Source organism: Balaenoptera borealis (genome assembly GCF_965194805.1).
Source record: "Balaenoptera borealis genome assembly, chromosome: X".
NCBI lineage: Eukaryota > Metazoa > Chordata > Mammalia > Artiodactyla > Balaenopteridae > Balaenoptera > Balaenoptera borealis.
The window spans coordinates 46,733,811-46,757,314 of NC_138881.1; the positions used below are offsets into that span (position 1 = coordinate 46,733,811).

Here is a 23,504-nt window from a genome sequence, read left to right on the forward strand (position 1 = left end):
CCCTGAAGGCATGATGCTAAGCGACATAAGTCAGAGACAGAAAAATATTGTACGATCTCACTTATATGTGGAATATAATAATAAATTTTAAAAACCCCACCAAACTCATTGAAAAGGAGATTAGATTTGTGGTCATCAGAGACAGGGGATGGGGGAGGTGGAGGAGGAGGAATTAGAGGAAGGTGGTCAAAAGGTACAAACTTCCAGTTAAAAGATAAGTAAGTACTAGGGATGTAAAGTACAGCATGGTGACTATAGCTAACACTGATGCATGGTATATAGGAAAGTTATTAAGAGAGTAGAACTTAAGAGTTCTCATCATAAGGAGAAACTTTTTCTCTTTTATTTTTATTGTATCTATATGAGATGATGGATGTTAACTAAAGCTATTGTGGTAATCATTTCACAATGTATGTAAATCAAACCATCATGCTGTAGACCTTAAAATTATACAGTGATGTATGTCAATTACTTTTCAATAAAACTGGAAAAAAAAAGAAAGTAGGCCAGATTGTGAAGGGTCTCAGAAACAATATTAAGAAATTTGGACCTTCACCCTGAAAATATACGAAGACAGTTAAGGATTGTCAGCAGGAGATTGGTTTGATATTGACTGGCTCAGAGGGTAAGGGACAAGAGATATGGATACCAGTTAGGAGGCAACTGAAGCAACCTGTGGCCAAAGAGGTCTGAACAAAGGCACTGGCTGAGGGCATAGAGAAGGCCAGGGGACAAAGACAAGAGTTATTAAGATGATATATTTATCATATTATTATTACTAGTATTTACATTATTATATATACTATATAAAGCATTAAATATTACATTATAATATATGCAGAAAAGTATAAGTTATTCATAGGAATAATACTTACTACATGCCTTTTGTATTCTAGATACCTTGCCAGGAACTTTATATACATAAAAAGAAGTAGCACAGAATAGAGACTTGGAGTCTGACATACTTGGTTCCAGTCTAGGTTCCACTACTTTTCTATGTGACTCTGGGCAAATGCCTAAACCTCTAGGGGCTTGAGTTCACTCATCTCTAAAATGGGGATAATACTATCTAAATCTCAAAGGTTGTAATAAGTAAAGGAGAAAATGAATGTAAAAGCACTTAGCATATGGCATACCAGAACTCTTGGTTACTATTTGTAACTAATTCAATCATGGTATAATCCTTCTTTTACTATTTGGTGAAGCCTCCCATATCTTATATTAAATTCTCACACATACAAGAATCTGTTTCTACCCTATTTATTCTGTGTTTTATTTCTCATGCCAGGACCATACTGACTTAAATTTTAAATATGCTTTAATATTTAGTGGTCTCTACTTTTACTCCATGTCTTTCCTCCATGTCTTTGAATTTTAAGCAACATTTATGATTTTATTCTGATTACAAAAGTTCAAGTTCATTCTCATTCAGAAAACATTTTAAAAGCCAAAAAAAGTATGAAGAAAATGAAAAGTAAAAACGGAAATAATTTGTAATCTTACCATTTAGATATAACCGCTGTTAAGTTCACGATTTTGGCTTCTTTCTTCCTAGCATCTCAAATTTCAATTTTTTCTCTCTCTTTCACACTATATATAGAATATTATATCTTGCTTTTTTCACTCAACATAATACTATAAGAACCTTTCATTCATTAAATACTTTTCAAAAACATGATTTTAAATGACTGTATGTTCCTCGTATGTTTATCAATTTACTTAAATATCCTATAATATTGGACACTTATACTGTTCATTCTTTTTCTTTTATTATAAAAAATACTACAAAGATATTCACATATATAAATCTCCCTGTATCTCTGATTATTCATTCCCTTAAGATAGGTTTCTAGAAGTGGAATTATTATGTCAAAGGTTATGTCCATTATAAAGGTCCTCAATACATATTGCAAAACTGTTTTCCAGGGTTTCCCTAGTGGCGCAGTGGTTAAGAATCCGCCTGCCAATGCAGGGGACACGGGTTCGAGCCCTGGCCCAGGAAGATCCCACATGCCACGGAACACCTAAGCCCAGGCACCACAAGTACTGAGCCTGCACTCTAGAGCCTGTGAGCCACAACTACTGAGCCCGCGTGCCACAACTACTGAAGCCCGGGTGCCTAGAGCCCGTGCTCCGCAACAAGAGAAGCCACTGCAATGAGAAGCCCACACACTGCAACGAAGAGTAGCCCCCGCTTGCCGCAACTAGAGAAAGCCCACGCACAGCAATGAAGACCCAACACAGCCAAAAATAAAAACAAATAAATTAAAAAAAATTGTTTTCCAGACCCATTTGTCCTATATCCCAGTTGTTGTGTCAGCATGAATTATCATTAATCTTTGATATTTTTATGGGCAAAAAATGTCTCTTGCTATTTAAATGTCTGTCTCTTTGATTGCTAATGATGAGGTTGCATATTTTCCCCAAACACGTATTTACTTCTATGGCTGGTCTATGTCTATCATAGACATGTCAGTGAATTTGCTTGTTCTGTCTATTGCTCTGTTTCAGATAATCTAAAGCCTTATCTTAAAATAGTGACAGCTATTTGGACACACAGTGGACAGCTGATCCAAGTCAAATCAATCCATGGCTTGCCAGAGTCTTGAGAATTTGAGCTAAGAGATTCAGAGGTTGATGAAACAGACAAGCAGAAAGAAGAGCTACACAGGTCCATGAGAGAGTGGGCAGTCTCTGTTCCTGCCCTTCCAGTACTATTCCCTGTGTACACCACTTTTCTGGTCCTTAGATGACTATGAGACTACCTGTTATATCTTTACAATAAGATAGTTAGAGTGGCTTTTCTTTCTTGTAAACAAATGAATCCGAATAGAATGTCATTTACCCATTTTTGTTTGGGGATGCTAGTATTTAAAAAGCTTTTATATATTGAGAATACTGACACACTGTTATAACTGTCGCAAATATTTTCCCAGTTTGTCATTTGTCTTTTAATTTTATGTATTTTGGCATATAGATATAGTCATAGTTATTGATCTTTTTATATCTTTCCTTTTTTGTGGGGAGGGTCTCAAGTCTTTATTTTTTTTTCTTTTTCTTTTCTTCATTTTTTCAAAATAAACCTTTTATTTTGCAGTAATTTTACATATACAGAAACTTACCTTAAAATGCTTTATTGAGGCATAATTTACACACCAAACAATTCATCCATTGTAAGTGTAGAATTTAATGATTTTTAGTAAACTTACAGAGTTGGGCAACTATCACCACAGTTGAGTTTTAGAACATTTGCATTGCCCCCAAAAGATCCCTCAGGCCCATGCGCAGTCACTCCCCATTCCCACCCCTGGGCAATCACTTTCTTTTTTTTTAATTTTTTTAAATTTTTTTAAAATTTTAAATTTATTTATTTATGGTTGTGTTGGGTCTTCGTTTCTGTGCGAGGGCTTTCTCTAGTTGCGGCAAGTGGGGGCCACTCCTCATCGCGGTGCGCGGGCCTCTCACTGTTGCGGCCTCTCGTTGCGGAGCACAGGCTCCAGACACGCAGGCTCAGTAGTTGTGGCTCACGGGCCCAGCTGCTCCGCGGCATGTGGGATCTTCCCAGACCAGGGCTCGAACCCGTGTCCCCTGCATTGGTAGGCAGACTCAACCACTGCGCCACCAGGGAAGCCCCAGGCAATCACTTTCTATCAACGTTACTATCTCTAACAAATTTCTATCTCTATAGATTTGCCTTTCTGGACATTTCATATAAATGGAATAATATAATATGTGACCTTTTGTGTCTGGCTTCTTTCCTTAGCATAGTTTTTGTTTTAATTAAACTTTTAATTTTGTTATTATTGTAGATTCACATGCAGTTGTAAGGAATAAAAATGAGGGATCCCTTGAACACTTTACCCAGTTCTCCTAATGGTAATATCTTACAAAACTATAGTACAACATCACAACCAGGTATTGATACTGACCCAATCAAGATACAGAACTGTTCTACTCAAAAAGACTGTTCATTCATTTATTCATTCCATAAACAATATGCATGAGCTGAGACTCTACTGTGTGTTAGGCATGAGTTCAAATCCTGGCTCTGCCATTTAGTAACGGTTTGAACTCGGGCAAGTCACTTCACCTCTCTGAAACTTGCCTTCTTATCTGTTCAATAGGGAGAATAACAACACCTTCCTCACAGAGTGGTTATTGGTGGAATTACATTTAAATTGGTGAGCACTTAATGAGAGCTATATTGAGTAGGGAACTCTCAATGAAGTGCTTCTTATTCCTCTCCCCTGTGGGATCCATAGGGTCTCAACCTTAGAAATCCTTTAATGTTAGCTTCAACTTAATCACTGTGCACTTGTTGTTTCTTGAAAATTGTTTGTAGCTTGGGCCAAGACCTTAGATTATGGTGTTTGTATAGGACTCAAATGTTTTAACCAACTCCTTTGACATTCAACCATGTTTTGGGTTTGCAAACTCCCTTTTGCAAATGAATAAACAAGCAAACAAAAACTAGAAAGCAACTTCTTTGGAAAGGAGCATAAAATAAAATGTAAGGAAAAGAGTGAAGTTGGAACATGGTCTAAGGTAGTTCTGCCATATCCACTTGAACCCAGGTCAAAATGTTTGATCATTAGCTCACTTGCTCACCCTCTCCCACAGCTCTGGCATCTTTTCCAGCTCTGGGATGATTCCCAACAGAACAAGGAGCCCTACCATTTGGAGAACATGCCCACCCCTTCTTGCTTGTCTTTTCCATTCATTTTCTGGAAAGATTCGCTCAGCATTCTTCCCCTTAATACAGATCCCATCCTTCACTAATTGGTGTGAGAAAGGTGAGGCATTCCATTTTCAAGGCCAGGCCCATGCAAGTGGTTGCTTCTGGCTTTTGCGAGTCCTCCAGCTGGTTTGGAGCAACAGGGAGGCTGGCTGTGTCCCCTAGGAAAGCACCGTCAAACTGTGGGCCTGGGGAAGTAACTTGAGAACAGGCAAGTGGGTAAGTACCTCAGGAGGTAATAAAGCACAGAGCCAGCCAAGGAGCAGAAACCCGGGCCTGAGAAGCTGTCCAGGAGCGTGCTTTATGAGCCTCTGAACAGCAGAGCTCTCTGGAGCACAGGAAACCATGCACCAAATGTGCAGCAGGCTTTCTAGTGGTCAAATCCATTCAGGCTCTAATTAAGGCATTTTAGGAGGCAAAATCCTTGGGCAGCAAATGTCTCTACACAAGAAAGTGGTGAGAAGTAAGGCTTTGTCACCGAGACTCAACATCTAACCCTGAAGTCTGGTTCAAGGATTAGATTCTTTTTTTAACTTTTATTTTTATTGAAGTATAGTTGATTTACAATGTTGTGTTAGTTTCAGGTGTACAGCAAGGCGATTCAGATATATATATATCTGTATATACACTTCTTTTTCAGATTCTTTTCCATTATAGGTTATTACAAGATACTAAATATAGTTCCCTGTACTATACAGTAGGTCTTTGTTGTTTATCTATTTTATATATAGTAGTGTGTATCTGTTAATCCCATACTCCTAATTTATCCTTCCCCCCCTTTCCCCTTTGGTAACCATAAGTTTGTTTTCTGTCTGTGAGTCTGTTTCTGTTTTGGAAATAAGTTCCTTTGTATCATTTTTTTAGATTCCACATATAAGCTATATCATATGACATTTGTCTTTCTCATAAAAAAGAATGAAATAATGCCATTTTCAGCAACATGGATGGACCTAGAGGTTAACATACTAAGTGTAGTAAGTCAGACACAGAAAGACAAGGATTAGGTTCTACAGGCTTTATATACCCTCTCTCCACAGCACAATCAGCAGGTTCAGGTAAATGATAAGGTTGATGAAAACAGCATGTGAAAAAAACTAAAAGATTGCCTTATATTTAAAGAATATTTTGTTGTTTTTAAAATGTCCATAAACCCTTTATGAATACAGTTTTAGTTTAAGGTATGTTAAGATAGCAACATAGGATAGAGAATTGTAACTTTTAATGATAGGATATGTGAGGCTCTTCAGCCAAATAATCTTTTCTGAAAAAGCTGATACACATGCCCCAACCAGTTATTAGAGGTCCAATCTTCTGCAACCCCCAGAAGATATGCTATAGCAGATCATGAAGCGACTTAGGAGGATATTGTTCTGTCAATGAGAGTCAGTGCTCCATGACATTTTTTGAGGCCCCATTATGCATGGAGATGCTTAGGTTTCAGACTGTAGATGTGGATTGGAACCTCTAGGGAGCATATGTGGTGGGTTAACCACAACCTATGGAGACGAGGGAGGAAATAATTCATCACCCCATTGTTTACTCATTGTTTTCTACAGGCTCTACTCCTTAGTTTGCTCCTCAAGTATAAAGTAAAAAGGCTGTTTGGGGGCATTGTTATATATGTATCTATGCCAGATGGTTCTTTTCTTACCTTCTTATTGCTTTATAAGCTCCCAACACTACTCCTATCCCTTCCCTGTGTAGCCTGGATAGGTTAGTAACTCCTATGTACTCCCAGGGCTCTCTACACTCACCTCTACTGTTACATGCACTTACCACATTGTATTGAAGTTGTCTGTTCGTGGGTCTGTCTCCTCTGCTCTACTGGGAACTCCCCGAAGACAGAGACTAGGTCTTTCTCATATCTGTTTCCCCAGCACCTATGGGTGCTTAGTAGATGTTTGTTGGACAGTTTGGGGGAACTTGAGGGTATGAACCGAGTTTTATTTTAACCTTGTAATCTAACAGTACCTTATACACAGTAGGTGTTCCATGTATATCTTCTCTGATAAAAGTAATTTTTAAAGGGCTTAAAGATATATGGTACTAAATGTAAAATAGATAGCTAGTGGGAAGCAGCCACATAGCACAGGGAGATCAGCTCGGTGCTTTGTGACCATCTAGAGGGGTGTGATAAGGAGGGTGGGAGGGAGGGAGATGCAAGAGGGAAGAGATATGGGGATATATGTATATGTATAACTGATTCACTTTGTTATAAAGCAGAAACTAACACACCATTGTAAAGCAATTATACTCCAATAAAGATGTTAAAACAATATTTATATATGGTGTTGTCATACAGAGTGAAGTAAGTCAGAAAGAGAAAAACAAATACCATATGCTAACACATATATATGGAATCCAGAAAAATAAATGGTTCTGAAGAACCTAGGGGCAGGACAGGTATAAAGACGCAGATGTAGAGAATGGACCTGAGGACACGGGGAGGGGGAAGGGTAAGCTGGGACGAAGTGAGAGAGTGGCATGGACATATATACACTACCAAATGTAAAATAGATAGCTAGTGGGAAGCAGCCACATAGCACAGGGAGATCAGCTCAGGGCTTTGTGTCCACCTAGAGGGGTGGGATAGGGAGGATGGGAGGGAGACGCAAGAGGGAGGAGATACGGGGATATATGTTTATGTATAGCTGATTCACTTTGTTATACAGCAGAAACTTAACACACCATTGTAAAGCAATTGTACTCCAATAAAGATGTTAAAAAAAAGAAGATATAGAACAGTTCTACCACCACAAGGATCCCTCATATTACCTTTTATAACCACACCTCTCTTCTTCCCCCACTGATGTACTTAACGCCTGGCAATCACTAATCTGTTCTTCATTTCCCTAATTTTGTCATTTCAGCAATGTTATATAAATGGAATCACATAGTAGGTAATCTTTGGGGATTGGCTTTTCTACTTAAGACAATTCCCTTAAGATTCATCTAAGTTGTTGTGTGTTATTAAAAGTTTGTTGCTTTTGGGGAATTCCCTGGCGGTCCAGTGGTTAGGACTCCATGCTTTCACAGCCAAGGGCCCGGGTTCAGTCCCTGGTCTGGGAACTAAGACCCTGCAAGCTGCTTGGTGTGGACAAAAAAAAAAAAGTTTGTTGCTTTTCATTGCTGAGTAGAATTCCATCATATGTGTGTACAATAGTTGAATAATTCATCCACTGAGAGAAATCTGGGTTGTTTCCAACTTTGGAGTAATACGAATAAATGTCCTGGCATTTCCCTGGTGGTGCAGTGGTTAAGAATCCGCCTGCCAATGCAGGGGACACAGGTTCGAACCCTGGTCCGGGAAGATCCCACATGCTGCGGAGCAACTAAGCCCATGTGCCACAACTACTGAGCCTGCGCTCTAGAGCCCTCGAGCCACAGCCACTGAGCCTGCGTGCCACAACTACTGAAGCCTGCGCACCTAGAGCCCGTGCTCCTCAACAAGAGAAGCCACCGCAATGAGAAGCCCTTGCACCACAACGAAGAGTAGCCTCCGCTCTCTGCAACTAGAGAAAGCCCACAAGCAGCAATGAAGACCCAATGCAGCCATAAATAAATAAATTAATAAATAAATAAATGAATAAATGAATGAATGAACAGATGAATGAATGCATGAATGAATAAAAGAATGAATGGATAAATGAATGAATGAATAAACAAACAAACAAATAAATGAATGAATGAATAAGTAAATAAATAAAAGAATGAATGCATAAAGAAATGAATGAATGAATGAATGAATGGATAAATAAAAGTATAAATAAATAAATAAAAGTATAAATAAATAAATGAATGAATGGATAAATAAATAAATGTATAAGTGAATGAATGAATGAATAAATAAAAGTATAAATAAATAAATAAATGAATGAATGAATAAATAAATAAATAAAAGAATGAATGGATAAATGAATGAATGAATAAACGAATAAATAAATAAATGAATAAATGAATGAATGAATAAAAGAAAAATAAAGAATGAATGAACGAACGAATGAATGAATGAATGAAAGAATAAATAAGTAAAAGAATAAAGAATAAATGAATAAATAAATAAATAAAAGAATAAATAAATAAATAAATAAAAGAATAAAGGTGCTATAAACATTAGTGACCTTGGTGCACAGGTTTCTGTGTGGACATAAATGTTCATTTCTCTGGGGTAAATGCCCAACAGTGCAACTGCTGAGTTGTACAGTGGTTTTTAAAGAAATTGCCAAATTGTTTTTCAAAGTGACTGTACCATTCTACATTTCGAACACCAATGTATGAATGATCCAGTTTCTTTGTGTTTTCCCCATCATGTGGTATTATCATTATTTCTTAAATGAGCCATTCTGAGAGGTGTGTAATGATATCTCATTGTGGTTTTAATTTGCATTTCCCTAATGGCTAATGATATCTTTTCATGTGTTTTTTGGTCATTGTTTACCCTCTTCAGTGAAATGTCATGTATTTTGCCATTTTCTAATTAAATTATTTGTTTGTCTGGTTTTTTCTTGATGAGTTTTGAGAGGTCTTTATATATTCTAGATACTAGGCTTTTGTTGAATATGTGGTTTGCAAATATTTTCTCCCACTTTGTAGCTTGTCTTTTCATCCTCCTTACATGGGCATTCAACCAGCAAACGTTTTTAATTCTGATGAGGTCCAATTTATAAATTTTTCCTTTTATGGATCATGCTTTTGGCGACAAGTCTAAGAACACTTTGCCTAGCTCTAGAACCTGAAAATATTTCCATTTTTCTAAAATTTGTATACTTTTATATTTACATTTAAGTCTATGATCCATTTTGAGTTAATTTTGGGGGGGGATATGCTATTTTTATTTTATTTACATTTATTTTATTTATTTATTTTTTTTCCTAGGAGTGAAATAAATGAGTCATATGATAATTTATATTTAACCTTCTAAGAAAATGCCAAACTAATCTCCACTTTAAATTCCCACCAGCAACGTATGAGGGAATCCCAATTCTCTGCAGCCAGGCCTACATTTGTCATTGTCTGTCTTTTTTATTATAATTATTCCAGCTGAGTGAAGTGGTGTTTCATTGTGGTTTAAATTTGCATTTTCCCAATGATTACTGAAGTTGAGAATTTTTTCATGTGCTTATATTCCAACCCTATGTCTTCTCTGGTGAAATGTCTATTCACATCTTTTACTCATTTTAATTATTATTTCTTTTATTTAGTTGTTTATTTATTTATTTATGGCTGTGTTGGGCCTTTGTTGCTGCGCGGGCTTTCTTTAGCTGCGGCGAGTGGGGGCTACTCTTTATTACAGGGCTTCTCATTGCGGTGGCTTCTCTTGTTGTAGAGCACGGGCTCTGGGCGCGTGGGCTTCAGTAGCTGTGGCACGCAGGCTCAGTAGTTGTGGCTTGCGGGCTCTAGAGTGCAGGCTCAGTAATTGTGGCGTGTGGGCTTAGTTGATCAGCAGCATGTGGGATCTTCCCGGACCATGGATCGAACCCGTGTGCCCAGCGCTGGCAGGCAGATTCTTAACCACTGCGCTGTGGTGGCCCCCAAGCTGTAAGCTTATTCAGCTTTCTGCTTTGCGGAGAACTGCTTGTCTCTTTCTTGGTATGCACTCCTGACGCTGCGGTATTGAGCGTAAAAAAGGAAAATGGCTTGCGGCCAGTTTCGTTCCAGGTGCCTGCTCTGGATCTAAGAGCCCCTGGTTGTTCCCCAGAAGAAGGACGTGCTGCCCTGAGGGGGAAGTCTGTATCTCCAAAGAACGGCCCATAAGGCATGCTGATAGTGGTGCATAGATAGTGGTGCACAGATAGTGGTGCATAGATAGTGGTGCATAGATAATGGCGCATAGATAGTGGCGCATAGATAGTGGCGACAGAATTATGTGGAAATACAAGGTTTACTGATTTGTTGCCTAGTGTTCGTTCCGTGCTGAACCTATATATACATTCATGCTCTTTGAATAAACTTGCCTTACAACCATCAGTTGTCTTGGCCCTTCTGACCCCATACTGGTGCTTTTCAGTTCCTTACCCCTCACCGCCAGGAACTTCTAGCTTTCTGCAGCCGGTCTGCGGCAAGTGGCGCCCGCACAGGGACCTGAGTGCGTGAGGCATTTCAGAAGATTTCAGGTAAGTAGAACTCTCGAGTGAGATAGTGTGGCCACAAGAAATAATTTCGTTTTTAGGACGGTAACTCGAGAAAGAGTCAGAAGTAAAATAATATGGGACAAAAGGGCTCTAAGGAGCGTGATTTATTTGCTCAGGTTTTGCTTTCAATGTTAAAAGCCCGTGGAACTAAGGTAACTACCTCACAACTTCTGGAATTTTTGCAATTAGTATATGATGCTTGTCCTTGGTTCCCTGAAGGAGGATCAGTGGACTTAGCAATTTAGACTCGTGTAGGAGATGAATTATCTAAATATCATGAAGCTCATGGACCATCTTCTGTTTCAGTTTCCATTTTTAGCTTGTGGAATTTAATAAGAGATTGTTTTAATCCAATTTATGATTCAGTTCCAAAATTAACAGCTAAATCTGTAGAACATATTGCTGCAGTAGCTACTGCTCCTCCGTTGCCACCGAGGATAAAAAGTGTTAATTCACTTGATGATGATGACTTTTCTTTTGATTTAGCGGGTGAAGAAGCCAAATATGAGGCTGAAAAATATCCTGATGAAAATATTCTTCCGCGGTTACAGCAATTACATGTCTCTGTCCCTATCCCTCCTAAGCTTAGTCCTTTACAACAAGCAGTACGGGGAGCTCTTAATAGAGGGGAGGATCCTTTATTCTGCTGTCTGGTGGTGCAACGACCCAATCCTCAAAATCCACAACAAAATAATTGGGAATATCAGCCTCTCTCCTTTAAGGTTTGAAAGATTTAAAAGCAGCCTGTGCACAATATGGGCCTATAGCCCCTTTCACTATTACTATGTTGGATACTATTGCAACAGAAGCATTGCCTCCAGCGGACTGGAAATCTATTGCTCGTGCTTGTCTCACTGGTGGCGACTATTTACTTTGGAAATCAGAATATTATGAAAAGGCTGCTGAACAAGCTGAAAGAAATACTGCACATAATGTGCTAGTAAATTATGAGATGTTGATTGGGGAAGGACAACATCAGTTATTACAGGATCAATTAGCTTTCCCTTTTGTGGCTTATGCTCAGATCAATCATATAGCTCTACATGCATGGAAACATTTACCTGCCTCCACTAGGACTGAAGACCTTGCTAAAATAAGGCAAGGGGCAGATGAACCTTATGCTGATTTTGTGGCTAGATTATTACAGGCTGTTAATAGAATTATTTCTGATGGTCCTTCTGGAGCAATTATCGTCAAACAATTGGCTTTCGAAAATGCTAATAATATTTGTCAAGCAGCTATACGTCCATGGAAAAGGAAAGGAAATTTAGAGGATTATATTCGAGTTTGTTCTGATATTGGATCATCTTACTTACAGGGAGCAGCTATAGCTGCAGCCCTAACTAAGGCAGGATTTGGGCCAAATGCTAAAAGTAAAAACTGTTTTAAATGTGGGAAGCCAGGTCATTTTGCAAAAAATTGTACTGTTGATACTCCTAATATGCCTGTCGTAAATTCTGTGCCTCAAGGTAAATCTCCTCCTCCCACAATTTGTCCCCGATGCCAAAGAGGACGGCATTGGGCTAAAGAATGTCGATCAGTGACTCATAAAGATGGAACTCCCTTGTCGGGAAACTTCCAGAGGGGCTTGCTCCGGCCCCATCAAACAATTGGAGCAATGTCAATAATCCCCTCACAACCTGCTCCACCGCCTCCAGCTCAGACCTTTGTTCCTCAGGGAATGGAATCTCCTCCCTTCAAAGGGCCACGCCAAATAGTGCAGGACTGGACCTCTGTGCCTCCACCCAATTCTTATTAACCTCGGATATGGGACCCCAAGCCCTTCCTACGGGAACTTTTGGGCCTTTACCCCAGGGAACGGTTGGTATAATCCTTGGAAGAAGTAGTATGTCTATGAAAGGCTTAACTATTATTCCTGGGGTGATTGATGCTGATTATGAAGGGGAATTAAAGGTTATGGTTCAAACATCAAAAGGATCTTTTCTTATCACACCCGGTATGCGAATAGCTCAGCTTCTATTAATTCCATTCATACCAGAAGGAAAAATTTTACAACATAACAAAAGAGGAACTGGGGCTTTCGGTTCCTCTGATGCAGTTTACTGGATTCAACAAATTGGTAGGGAAAGACCACAATTGGTATTAAAAATAAATGGAAGGCCTTTTTCTGGGTTATTAGATACTGGTGCTGATGTTTCTGTTATTTCGTTTATACATTGGCCAAAAAATTGGCCCGTGCACCAAACCATTACACAGTTGCAAGGTATTGGCCAATCTAATTCTCCACAACAAAGTTCGCAATACCTACATTGGCAGGATGCTGAAGGTAATCAAGGAATATTCAAACCCTACGTATTGCCTGGATTGCCAGTTAACCTTTGGGGAAGAGATATATTACAACAAATGGGAATCCTATTGCTTAGTCCCAACCCTACTATAACTAATATATTGTTAAATCAAGGGTATGATCCTAGAAATGGTTTGGGAAAAAATCAACAGGGAAATAAATTACCCTTACAGACTGATAATAAACGGGATAAAACAGGCTTGGGGTTTTTCCTAGGGGCCTTGGATTCTCCTCCACCACATGCTGACCCTATAACTTGGATTTCTGATAATTCTGTCTGGGTGGACCAATGGCCCCTTTCTAAGGAGAAATTAATGGCGGCTCATGATATAATTAATGAACAGCTTGCTTTGGGCAGACTAGAAAAGTCTAATAGCCCTTGGAATACTCCTATATTTGTTATAAAGAAAAAATCGGGAAAATATCGTTTATTGCAAGATTTACGTGCTGTTAATCAAACTGTGGTAATTATGGGAGCTCTGCAACCAGGTTTGCCTTCTCCTGCAGCCATACCAAAAAATTATATGATTATTATTATTGATCTTAAGGATTGTTTTTTTACTATTCCTCTATTTCCGGCTGATAAGTTGCGATTTGCTTTTAGCTTACCCTCTTTAAATTTTATAGAACCTATGCAACGTTATCAATGGAAAATGCTGCCTCAGGGTATGGCTAATAGTCCTACTTTATGTCAACAGTTTGTAGCTCAAGTTATTGCTCCTGTTCGTAAACAGTTCCCTCAGATATATTTTATTCATTATATGGATGACTTATTACTTGCTTATTCTGATAAACATATTTTACTTAAGGCTTATAATTCCCTTCAAAGTCATTTGTCACGATCAGGACTAGTCATTGCTGCTGACAAAGTACAAATGAACCCACCTTTCTCATATCTTGGTAAGTACATCACAAATTATAATATTACACCTCAGAAGATAGAGATACGGACTGACGTTCTTAAAACTTTAAATGATTTTCAAAAGTTATTAGGAGATATTAATTGGCTGCGACCTTCTTTAAAATTAACTACGGGTCAGTTACAGCCTCTTTTTAATATCCTAAAGGGAAGTCCTGATCCTTCTTCCCCTCGTATTTTAACTTCTGAAGCTCAACAAGCACTCAAGCTTGTAAACAAAGCAATATAATCTGCTCAGCTAACTAGAATTGAGCCTTCTTTACCTATAGTATTAATAATCTGTGCTACGTCACATACCCCTACCGCCTTATTATGGCAAGAAACACGAATTCTTGGATGGATTCATATGAAAAATACGTCTAATAAAGTCATTACACCTTATTATGAGTTAATAGCAACCCTTGTTCAATTGGGTCGTAAAAGAAATATTCAGTTGGTAGGATATGAACCATATTCTATTATTATACCTTATACTACTTATCAATATTCTTGGCTATTATTTGTCTCTGATTTTTGGGCTCTTGCTTTTGCTGGATATTCAGGAATTATTGATAATCATTATCCTTCTAATAAGCTCCTTCATTTTGCTACTCAACATCTATTTATTTTTCCAAAAACTATCTGTTCAACTCCTATTCTCAATGCCCCAAATGTTTTTACTGATGGTTCTGCCAATGGCATCGCTGTGGTTATTTCTGATGACTTACTTCATAAAGAACAAACAGATCATACCTCTGCCCAACGAGTTGAATTACATGCGATTTCCTTGGCTTTTCAAATCTTTTCACATTGTTCTTTTAATCTCTATACGGATAGCCATTATTTGGTTACTATTTTGCATAACATAGAAACTGCTATAATTGGCAATACTGTTGATTCTCAATTGTTTCAGACTTTCTTTCAACTACAAAAGATTATTCGTCAGCATGACTTTCCTGTAGCCATATTACATATTCGAGCCCATTCAGGTCTCCCTGGCCCATTGTCTTTGGGAAATCAATTGGCTGACGAAAATACAAAGATTATAGGCTTAAGTTTATCTCAACCTCAGGATCTTGCTACTCAATCACATAATTTACATCATCAATCTGCTGCTATGCTTCAAAAACAATTCTCTATTTCTAGAGAAACAGCCCGATACATTGTTAAGTCCTGCTCTAAATGTTTACCCCACCTTCCTGTTCCACAATTTGGAGTCAATCCTCGGGGTTTACTCCCTCATCATCTTTGGCAAATGGATGTTACTCATATTCCCTTTTTTGGTAAATTACAATTTGTTCATGTAACTGTTGATACTTACTCTAATTTTATATGTGCTACGCCTTTGGCTGGGGAATCTACTAAATATGTAATTACTCATTTATTTCATTGTTTTGCATCTATGGGAATTCCTAAAGCTTTAAAAACAGATAATGCTCCAGGATATACGAGTAAAGCTTTGGCCAATTTTTGTGCAACTTTCCATATTTCACATAAAACAGGCATTCCCTACAATCCTCAGTGTCAAGGTATTGTAGAACGAGCCAACCAACAATTAAAAATTACATTACAAAAAATAAAAAAGGGGGAATATGATAGATCTCCTCAGATTATGCTTAATCATGCTTTATTTATTTTAAATTTTTTAACTTTAGATGCATTTAGTCACACGCCTTATGAACGATTGTTTACAGGTCTTTCTGGAACCCCTCCTGAAAAAGCGCTTGTTAAATGGAAAGATCCCATGACTAACCTTTGGCATGGACCAGACCCTGTTTTAGTATGGGGCCGAGGCCATGTTTGTGTTTTCCCTAGGGAGGCAGACTCTCCGCGGTGGCTCCCGGAGCGCTTGGTTCGACATTATCATTCCATCACCAATAAACACCCTGACTCGAAGAATGCGTCGCCTGAGGCTCTCGCAATCCACCACAGCACACCCCAACCGATTCCCCCGGTGGACGAGAAGAATGCGGCGACGGAGTAGGAGACAACTTGTCAGGGAGGCGAGGGGAGATCGAAATCAAATTACTTGGTATCAATTGCAATGTTTAGTATTTCAAGCACGTAGGATTATGGAGGAGAGTGCTCATCCTCGCTCTCCTCTTACCTTTTTTTTAGCCATGATAGCTGTATTGGCAGCCCCACCTATAGAGGCTAAATCTTATTGGGCTTATGTACCCGATCCTCCTTTATTACAACCTGTTACATGGTCTGAAGCTGACCTTCCAATTTTCTATAATGATTCTACTTTTGGAAGAGTGCTAGGAAATTTGCCTATTACTAATACTTCTGTTAATTACTCTAATTGGTTTAATACTCCCCCTGTTTGTTTAAGTCCTATGAGTACCAATTCTGGTTGTGTTAAGGCTGTTGCTTTAGAACATGCTATTTCTTACCAAACCACTGTAAATTCTCAATTTTTTACTCATTTACATAAAAATTATAAAGCTATGGGATCTAATATTTGTCTTCCTTGCAAACAGACTGTTTCTAGACGAGAAGATTTATCCACCTTTGTATTTTGGTATAAGGATAACATTCCCATTCACATGAATGCTAGAGTAACTAAGCTTGCTTCTAATACTTCGTTGGATCATTCTCTATGCATATATCGCTTGAGGATTGAAGATACTGGACATTATTTGTGTATTGAAACTACCATAGGTAATCAAGGGACGTTATTAGCTGGACATCAAATTACGGTCGTAAAGACTGTCACAGGACTACAATTTCCTGCTTTTATGGCTTCTGAATTCCCGCAGTTTGATTTTCCTGTTTGTAATGATACATGGACTAAAGCCTCTGTCTGGTGTACTTTAGATTATGATAATGGCACCATACTAGTTTCTTCTGTCCCCGTTAATAATAACAGCCTTGTTTTTTTACAAGCAATGGGAATTCTGGAAACTTGCCTTATCCTTTTCTTATAGACCGGTGATTACTTGCGTCGCTCCTCCTTATGCTTTATTGATTGGAGATTTAATTGTAGAAAACACTATGAATCCTATAGGTTATAATATTACTTGTGTTAATTGTATCTTTAGTAGTTGTGTTTTGCCCGTTAAAGGATCTACATCTGTTATGATTATGAAGCAACCTTCTTATATAATGTTACCTGTTAATTTGTCTGAACCATGGTATCATAACACTGGCATGCAAGCCTGGCTGGAATTGACTGAAGCATTAAAACGACCAAAGAGATTTATAGGTGTTCTAATATGTGCAATCCTAGCCTTAGCAGCTTTAACTGCTACTGCGGCCACTGCTGGGATTGCTCTTTCACAAACTATTCACCAGGCTCATTATGTTAATCAGTTATCTAAAAATACTAGTGTAGCATTAGCCCTACAAAGTCATATTGATACCCAACTAAAAACGGAAGTAGATGAATTAAAAAATGTTCTAATAGGAATAGGGGATCAAGTTATGGCTTTAAAATTAAAAATGCTTTTCATTTGTCATGCCAAATATACCTGGATTTGTGTAACTCAGCATTTATATAATGATTCACAATGGGATTGGGAAAAAGTAAAAATGCATATATTAAGTGTATGGACTGATGGACACATTAGCCTTGATATTCAGAAGTTAAATGCCGAAATACAAGCTATTCAAGAGGCCCACCTGGACGAAGATGGACCCCAGAATTTGATTCAAGGATTATTAGATCAACTACAAGGGCTAAATCCGATACAATGGATTCATGGTGGGCTCTCAGGCCTGATATCAATTTGTGTACTACTTTTATTGGTGATCGGTTTATTACCTTGTGTTGTTAGATTTGTAATGGGGCGCTTTGCTGTCTTGCGTCAGGATGTTCATGGCTTAAAACTACATTATCAAGCTTTAAAAAATAATAAAAAAGGGGGAAATGTGGTGGCCCCCAAGCTGTAAGCTTATTCAGCTTTCTGCTTTGCGGAGAACTGCTTGTCTCTTTCTTGGTATGCACTCCTGACGCTGCGGTATTGAGCGTAAAAAAGGAAAATGGCTTGCGGCCAGTTTCGTTCCAGGTGCCTGCTCTGGATCTAAGAGCCCCTGGTTGTTCCCCAGAAGAAGGACGTGCTGCCCTGAGGGGGAAGTCTGTATCTCCAAAGAACGGCCCATAAGGCATGCTGACGCATAGATAGTGGTGCATAGATAGTGGTGCACAGATAGTGGTGCATAGATAGTGGTGCATAGATAATGGCGCATAGATAGTGGCGCATAGATAGTGGCGACAGAATTATGTGGAAATACAAGGTTTACTGATTTGTTGCCTAGTGTTCGTTCCGTGCTGAACCTATATATACATTCATGCTCTTTGAATAAACTTGCCTTACAACCATCAGTTGTCTTGGCCCTTCTGACCCCATACTGGTGCTTTTCAGTTCCTTACCCCTCACCGCCAGGAACTTCTAGCTTTCTGCAGCCGGTCTGCGGCACTGCGCCACCAGGGAAGTCCCTTTTAGTCATTTTTAGATTGAGTTGTTTGTTTTCTTATACATTTTAAGAGTTCTTTATATATTGATATAAGTCCTTTATCAGATATATGATTTGTAAATATTTTCTCCAGTCTGTGGTTTGTCTTTTCAGTTTTTTAATGGTGGCTTTTGAAGCGTAGAAGTTTCGTACTTGGATGAAATCTATTTTTTTTAGGTGGCTTTTGCTTTGGCTGTTGTATCTAAGAAATCTTCACCTAACCCAAAATCATGAAAATTTTCTCCTGTAAGTTTGATAGTTTTAACTATCCCATTTTGGTCTATGATCCATTTTCAGTAATTTTTGTGTATAGTGTGAAGGATCTAAATTCATCATTTTTATCAGGTCAGGTCAAGTTGGTTGCACGAGTCTTCCGTATTTTTGCTGACTTTCTGTCTAGTTGTTCCAGCCATTATTGAGAGTAGGGTATTGAAGCTTTCAGCTATCATTGTTGAAGTGTCTATTTCATTCTTAAATTCTACCAGTTTTTGCTTCATGTATTTAGGGGCACTGTTGTTAGGAGTACATGTTTATATTGATAATTATTATATCTTCCTGATGAACGGACCCTTTTATCACTACAAAATCTTATTTGTCTACAGTAACATTACTTGTCTTAAAGTCTATTTTGTCTGATATTAGTATAGCTATTATAATTCTCATATGGTTATTGTTTGCATGAAATATTTTTTCTATTCTTTGTCTTTCAACCTATTTGTGTCTTTGAATCTAAAGTATATCTCTTGTAGATAGTCCATGCTTTGTATCCAATCTCACAATCTCATAATCTCTGCCTTTTGACTGGAATGTTCAGTCCATTTACATTTGATGTAGTTGTTGATATGTTTAGATTTATAGGTTTCATAACTTTTTTGTTTGTTCTTCTTTTACTGCCTTCTACTGCATTAAATGGATACTCTCCAGTGTAGCATTTTAATTATTTTTGTCGGTTTTTAATATATTTTTAGTTATTTTCATAATGGTTGCTGTGTAGATTACAAAATACATCTTAACTGGGCTTCCCTAGTGGCGTACGGTTAAGAATCTGCCTGCCAATGCAGGGGACACGGGTTCGATCCCTGGTCAGGGAAGATCCCACATGCCGCGGAGCAACTAAGCCCGTGCACCACAACTACTGAGCCTGCACACCGCAATGAAGAGTAGCCCCTGCTTGCTGCAACTTGAGAAAGCCCGCACACAACAATGAAGACCCAATGCAGCCAAAAATAAATAAATAAAATAAATAAATTTATATTAAAAAACCCCTGAAAAACATCTTAACTGACAAACCACATCAAATTAGTACTAAGTAATTCCAGTAGGAGGTAGAAACATTGCTCCAAAGAGTTCACTTCTTTCCTCCCTCCATTGCATTATTATTTTCATGTATATTATACCATTATTCTAAAACCAACATACAATTTTATAATTATTGATTTATGCAGTTGTCTTTTAAATCAGTTAAGTGAATAAATGAGAAAAAATATATTTATACCACTTTTTTTTTTTTTTTAATTTTTATTTATTTATTTATGGCTGTGTTGGGTCTTCGTTTCTGTGCAAGGGCTTTCTCTAGTTGCGGCAAGTGGGGGCCACTCTTCATCACGGTGCGCGGGCCTCTCATTATCGCGGCCTCTCTTGTTGCGGAGCACAGGCTCCAGACGCGCAGGCTCAGTAATTGTGGCTCACGGGCCTAGTCACTCCGCGGCATGTGGGATCTTCCCAGACCAGGGCTCGAACCCGTGTCCCCTGCATTGGCAGGCAGATTCTCAACCACTGCGCCACCAGGGAAGCCCTATACCACTTTTTATATATATCTATGTAATTACCTTTACAGATGGTCATTATTCATTCATTTGGTGTCATTTCCTTTCAATCTTAAGGACATCTTTTAATACTTCTTGTATGGCAAGTTAGTAGCAATAAATTCTCTTAATCTTTGGTTATCTGGGGATCTATTTCACTTTCCTTTCTACTTTAAAGCTTTATTGAGAAAAAATTATTATAGTATACAATTCATGTATTAAAAGTGTATAAGTCACTGGTTTTTAGTATATTCACAGGGCTGTGTAACCATCACCACTAAATAATTCCACAACATTTAAATCATCCAAAAAGAAACCTCATATCCATTAGCAATCACTCTACATTTGCCCCTCCCTCAGGTCCCTGGCAACCACACATCTACAGATTTGCCTATTCTGAACATTTCATATAACTAGAACTATATAATATATGTCATTTTGTGACTGGTGTATTTCACTTAGCCTAATGTTTTTCAGGGTTCATCCATGTTATAGCATAAATCAATAGTTAATTCCTTTTTATAGTTGAATAATATTCTATTGTACAAATATACCACATTTTGTTAACCCATTCATCAGTTGATGGACATTTGAGTTGTTTCCACTTTTTGGATATTATGAGTAATGTTATATGAATATTCATGAACATGTTTCTGCGTGAATATGTGTCTTCATTTTATGTTCTCACCAGCAGTGTTCCAATTTCTCCACATCCTCACCAACACCTGTTGTCTGTCTTTTTGATTATAGCCACCCTAATGGGTGTCACCTGGTATCTCATTGTATTTTTGATTTGCAGTTCCCTAAAGATTAGTGATGTTGAGTATCTTTTCATATGCTTATTGGCCATTTACATATCTTCTTTGGAGAAATGTCAACTGAATTTTTTTGTCCATTGTAAAAATTAAATTCTCTCTCCTTTATTATTGAGTTGTAAGAATTCTTTATACATTCTGGATACTATACCCTTATCAGATATATGATTTGCAAATACTTTCTCCCATTCTGTGAGTTGTGTTCTCACTTTCTTCATGGCATTGTCTCCAGCACACAAGCTTTTAGTTTTGATGTAGTCCAATTTATATAATTTCTTTTTGCTACTTATGCTTTTAGCATCATATCTAAGAAACCATTGCTTAACCTGAGATCATGAAGATTTACACGTGTTGTCTTCTAAAGGTTTTATAATTTGGGCTCTTACATTTACACTTATGATACATTTTGAGTTAATTTTTGTGTATGATGTGAGGTAGAGGTCCAACTTCATTTTTTGTATATGAATATCATTATCACAAAACTATTTGCTGAAACGACTATTTTTTCCCCATTAAATTATCTTGGTACCCTTGCCAAAAATCAACTGACCATAAATGGAAGGGTTTATTTCTGGGAACTCAACTGTACTCCATTCATTTAAATGCCTATCCATATGCCACTATCTCAATTACTTTAGCTTTGTAGTAAATGTTAAAATTGGGAAGTGTGAATCTACAACTTTGTTCTTTTTTTCAAGATTGTTTTGGCTACTCTGAGCCCATTGCATATACACATTAATTTTAGTGTCAGCTTGTTAACTTCTGCAAAGAAACCATCTGGGATTTTGGATTATGTTAAATGTGTAGATCAAACTTGGGGACTACTGCTATCTTAACAATCTTATGTCTTCTTATACATAAACAAGGGATGTTTTTCCATTTATTTAAATCTTCTTTAACTGTAGTTTTCAATTTACAAGTCTTGAACTTCTTTTCTCAAATTTATACCAAGTATTTCATTCTTTTGGAGGTTATTATAAAACGAGTTGTTCTCTTAATTTTATTTTGAGAATATTGATTACTAGTGTATCAATTATAATTGATACTTGTATATTGATCTTATATCCTGTGACTTTGTTGAACTTATTTATTGTTTTTTTTAAATTTATTTATTTATTTTTGGCTGTGTTGGGTCTTCGTTGCTGCACGTGGGCTTTCTCTACTTGTGGAGAGCGGGTGCTACTCTTTGTTGCGGTGCACGTGTTTCTCATTGCGGTGGCTTCTCTTGTTGCAGAGCACAAGCTCTAGGTGCACGGGCTTCAGTAGTTGTGGCGCACGGGCTCTAGAGTGCAAGCTCAGTAGCTGTGGCGCACGGGCTTAGTTGCTTCGCGGCATGTGGGATCTTCCCGGACCAGGGATCGAACCTGTGTCCCCTGCATTGGCAGGTGGATTCTTAACCACTGTGCTACCAGGGAAGCCCTCATTTATTGGTTTTAATTGTCTATTTTGTCGTACTCTAAAAAAAATTGTGGTAAAATACACATAACATAAAATTTACCATCTTAACCATTTGTAAGTGTATAGTTCAGTGGTATTAAATACAGTCACATCGTGCATCCATCACCACCATCCATCCCCGTAACTCTTTTCATCTTGTTAAACTGAAACTCTATACTTATTAAACAATAGCTACCCATTCTTCCCCACCCCAATTCTGTAGCTCATATAAGTGGAATCATACAGTATTTGTCTTTTTGTGACTGGCTTATTTCACATAACATAATGTCCTCAAGATTCATCCATGTTGTACTGTATTGTAGAATTTCCTTCTTTTTAAAGGCTGAATAATATTCCATTGTATGTATATACCACATTTTGTGTATTCATTCATCATTTGATGGACACTTGTGTTGCTTCCACATTTTAGCTACTGTGAATAACGCTACTATGAACATGAATATACACATATTTCTTCGAGACCCTGCTTTCAATTCTTTTGGCTATATAGCTGGAAGTGGAATTGCTGGATCATATGGCAATTCTATTTTTAATTTTTTGAGGAACCACCATACTATTTTCCACAGTAGCTGTACCATTTTATATTCGCACCAACAGTGCACAAGCGTTCCAATTTCTCCACATCTTTGACAACATTTGTTATTTTCTATTTTTTGACCTTTACCATCCTAGTGGATATGAAGTGGTATCTCATTGCAGTTTTGATTTGCATTTTCCTAATGATTAGTGATGTTGAGCATCTTTTCATATGCTTATTTGTCATTCCTATATCTTCTCTGGAGAAATGTCTATTCAAGTCCTTCGCCCTCTTTTGAATTTCATTTTTTTTCTTGTTCAGTTTTAGAAGTTTTCTATATATTCTGGATATTAATCCCTTATCAGATAAATGATTTGCA

The 23,504-nt window shown here is 37.8% G+C and overlaps 1 protein-coding gene across 3 annotated transcripts in view; it reads right to left on the reverse strand.

The window, feature by feature from the left end:
- The window catches only part of FAM120C (family with sequence similarity 120 member C), a 175,759-nt gene that overhangs the window by 14,415 nt on the left and 137,840 nt on the right, over positions 1–23,504 (reverse strand). The gene's annotated exons all lie outside the window — the stretch shown is intronic.